A 4,753-nucleotide genomic window follows, 5' to 3' on the forward strand; every position below is an offset into this window, starting at 1 on the left:
CTACATCAAAACTAACCATGTGTCCCTTTATATTCTTTTTCTTAACTTTGTCTATGAAATCTACTGAATGTTTAATATGGGATTCTGAAAATATACCTAAGTATATTCCTAGTTCTCCCAGCTAACCACACAGCTAAGTTTTTTGTTAGGAGATTTCCTACTAGAAACAATAGGGTTTCTTTTTCAATTGATTATTATTATTATTATTATTATTATTATTATTATTATTATTATTATTATTATTCTTATTATTATTATTATTATTAATTAATTAACCTGTACCTTCTAATATCACATTTCATATCAAATTAGTAAATATATTTTCAAATTCTAAATTTGTTGATAAGTATAAGCAACAAAATTAATATATTCAGGTTTTACATGTTTTGGACTGTAAAGATACTTTGTAATTTCGGTTAGGGTCAAATCTGTTTAGGTTTGTGACCGTGTGATATCCGATAATCCTGGATTATCTCTTTTAATTTTTACCCTTTTGACAATTAACCGTCTTGTTTTGTACCTGAGACCTTTCTCTCCAATTGTATTTCATTCGCTCCTTGACCAATTGTCTGAGTAAAGACGAGAGCGCTTGGATTTCTGACTATCATTTTTTCCTTTGGGATTCGCTTATTTAATGAAGTCACGTCCATCTACTGTGATTTTTTAAGCACAGTATATATATATATATATATATATATATATATATATATATATATATATATATGATATATATATATATATATATATATATATATATATAAATATATATATATATATATATATATATATATATATATATACATATATGTGTGTGTGTGTGTGGCATCCTTATTCCTAAAAAAAAAAAAAAAAAAAAAAAAAAAGCGTAGTCCGATCGAAACTGGAGTTTCCAAATCTGGAAAGCGAAAACTGAAACGGGAAAGTAATGAACCTTTCATTTGTCAAAACAGGGAGGGTATTTTAAATTTCTTGTGTCGTAGCAATGGGAACAAATCCATTAAAGCCAAAACAAAGATATTCAGGGATTAATATTTGAAATCCCGCAGCAACGAAGAGTTTTATATGATTTTGTGCTTGAATTAACTGATGGAAATTTTTTTTTTTTTTTTTTTTTTTTTAATCCCAGAGAGCAAATCTCCCATTTCCGTTGTCAGCTCAACAGAAGGATTTGCATTCAATTATCAGGCAGATGCGGCGCATTTTTGGAAAGCGCTCAAACACAAAGTGCACGAAGGCACATTAAAAATATGTATTCCCACACATTAGAGCAAGTACACACTTACACGCCCGCATAACGGAATAGGCTATCTTTCTGTGAAAACAAAATGCACCAGTTCGGTGTTTTCATAGCGTTGAATCTGTTAAATGAATTTAATCTGATAAATTACTGAGCGAAGTTTTTATTCATTTAGACTTAATATTTTAGTTTTTCAATGACATTACAGGTGACTGATTTAATCAAAGTATTATTCTCTCAAAAGACCACCTCTATTTTGGTTTACCAAAGACTCTCATTTGATTTATACTTTTTTTTAACATTCATATTATAATCACAGAGTGATTCATAGTTTCCACCTCAACAAAAAAACTGAATTCTTTGTGTTTTCATTTCCTCTGCCTCCTACAGTCGTCTTTGCCCAGTGATTTATCAATGTTTTTCCTGCGATATTGACATTTCCGAATGAGATTTGGAGGCTTCTCTCCAAGATCAATGTTTGGACTGACTTAACGTGCAATTCACGGATAATGCGTTGGAACATCCCAAACAAGTTTTATTTATCCTTATGATTGCTGTCAATACAACACTCGCGTAGATGCTTATGTTTGAGTTTATTTATTTATTTATTTATTCATTCATTTTTCTAAATGCAATTAATATTAATGGGTGAGGCCTTTGGTGGTGTATTCACCACTTCGCGATGTTCCGGAAGAACTGTCAAGATTTTCAAAACGAATCACGTGACCATAAATATTCCGGGATGTATACAGCCATATTGCTTCATCCGTGTAGGTATTAGTGCCAGACAGACAGACAGGCAGACAGACTGGGTGTGCCATAGAAACAGACATACAGACAGGGACATTGAGAGAAGGGCCAAAGAGAAAAGACAGCCAGACACACGGATAAAAGAGAGCTGTTCACTTGTCGTGTCAGCCATCTTTAAACGTTTGGCAGTCTGTATGTGAAGAGCTGGAGAACGATACCTTCCCCTCCGCTTGCTTTCAGTCACTGGCACAACAGAAAGTACCATAAAATACAGTGCAAATGGTGCAACAGAAGGTACATAAAGTAACTTGCAAATGGGGCGAGAAGTACCATAAGTACTGTGCAAAGACACGATAAAGTACCATAAAGTACCGTGCAAATGGCGCGAGAAAGTACCATACAGTACCGTGGATTATGGCGCAGCAAAATGTATGATAAAATACCATGCAGGTGAAACAGAAAATACAATAAAGTACCATGCAAATGGCGCAGCAGCAGAAAGTACACCGCACAACTCGAGCGGTTGCTTAACAAAAAAAAAAAAAAAAAAAAAAAAAAATGAGAGGGTCGAGGCTTAACCAGACACTCACCTCGGCTGTTCATCAGGAATACATACATTGGCGCCGAGCTCAGAAGATCCTTTTGTAACTTTGCCTTGAAAATGCTTATTGTTCCGCCCTTGATCCTCTTCCGCCTCCTGCTCGCTCTTTATTATGCAAACGGGTATCTCTCTCTCTCTCTCTCTCTCTCTCTCTCTCTCTCTGTGGCATTCCCTCGAAAGTCCTTTTGTTTTAGCTGACCCTACGTGACTTTGCTCTTCATTTTCATTAGATGGAACACGATGCATCTGTCTGTCTGTCTACCTATCTATTTTACTATCGTTTCACTCTGTTTAGTCTCAGTGTCTGTTTACCTATCTATCTTTCTATTTATCTCTGTCCCCCCTATCCTACGTACCTTCCTATCTTTCTCTCGCTGTCTGTCTACCCACCTGTCTATCTTTCTCTGTTTGTTTTTATCTCTTTCTAACTTTATATATATATATATATATATATATATATATATATATATATATATATATATATATATATATGTAGATATATATATATATATATATATATATATATATATATATATATATATATATATATATATATATATATATATACATATATATATATATATATATATATATATATATATATATATATAATAATAATAATAATAATAATAATAATAATAATAATAATAATAATAATAATAATCTAACTAGTCACTTTGTTCTAACCAAATACATATGTAATTGCAATAGTCACAGTGCCCTCTTATAACCTCTCGAATTCTTCACAATTTTTATAATTCGCTTATCACTCCAAAGCCTTAGACCCCCAATGCAGGAATATGTCCGGTAGCTCGATTCGAACACGCATCTCAATTATCAGAACGAGGTCACGTTGCCGACCTGACCTCGCATCTAATGAGGTGTCTGTTGGCTCTTTGAGGCCAGCCCGTTTTGGTGGTATACATCGGTGAAATTTCTCTCCGACTCTCTCTCTCTCTCTCTCTCTCTCTCTCTCTCTCTCTCTCTCTCTCTCTCACAACTGCAATCGTCAAGTGCCAACCAAATACGCTGCTTAGGGCAACAAGGAAACAGTGGAATGCGTCCATCTCGTCCCTGGTCTCCGGTAAAAGGAATCGAGAGCTGATTCCTGGTCCCTCAGTCTGCGAGCCGTTTCCTCAGAGCTACAAGGACCATGGAATCGAGGAATAGCCCGGGGGAGGGGGGGAATGGTTTTGGGGTATGGTGGCGGGTGTAGGTTGAGCTTTCAACGATTTTCGGTATTTCAACCGATGGACCGCGGCGAAAAATATATATGTTTACTCCATGGATTTTGCTCCGATGACTTTTTTTTTTTTTTTTTTTTTTTTTTTTTTTTTTTTTGTTTTTTTTTTTTTTTTATTTTTTTTTTTTTTTTTTTTCATCGGGGAGATTCCATCGCGAGATCTGATTTCATATTTTTCAATATTGAACTGACCTGGAAAAAGCTTTCTCTGATGGCTCTGCCTACCCAATGGGACTCTCCTCCGGCCCTTTCTTCTTATCTTACAATGTTTTCCGTGACGCAGATCTCGTTCACTACTATGAGATTCAGGGTCTCTGTAAACACGTTTTTTTGGACTTTGCTCCTTGTCAAAGCATCGGATGTAGCTAAAAGTTGACATATGTATATTTTACAACCACACATAAATTTTGTCAGCATTATCAATAACCTAAACCCGGTAGTTTTAATTTTTATAGAGTAAAAATGATCTAGCCGACGCCATGGCCAATGATTACGAGCCAAGAGTCGAAAAACATTCATTACGTAAGTAAGGTAAACAAACACCTTTGACGAAATGTTGCCCCGCCCATCCACTAGACAAAAACTCCATCGGTTCTGACACCCAAAGACCTTTAATGAATGGCGGAACAATACATAGATGTGGGTGGGGTATCAGTGCTAGCGTAGTAATACTACTATAGCATTAGTGCCGCAACAGTATAGCAGTAATATACATGAATTAAACGTTTAGGCCAACTGCTGGGGATCCTTTGAGGATCATTTAGCACTTCTTACAACTACTCGAGAAATTAGTTTTTATAGCCAGAAGTTAGATTTTCTAATCCAACAATGCCCATGATAGCCTTCAGTGTTATCCTGAATTATAACGAGGCGAAAGGGTGGAGCCTCATGAAGTCATCATTCTGACGATAATTATTGGTGA

This window comes from Macrobrachium nipponense, chromosome 18, assembly GCF_015104395.2.
Source record: "Macrobrachium nipponense isolate FS-2020 chromosome 18, ASM1510439v2, whole genome shotgun sequence".
Classification (NCBI taxonomy): Eukaryota; Metazoa; Arthropoda; class Malacostraca; order Decapoda; family Palaemonidae; genus Macrobrachium; species Macrobrachium nipponense.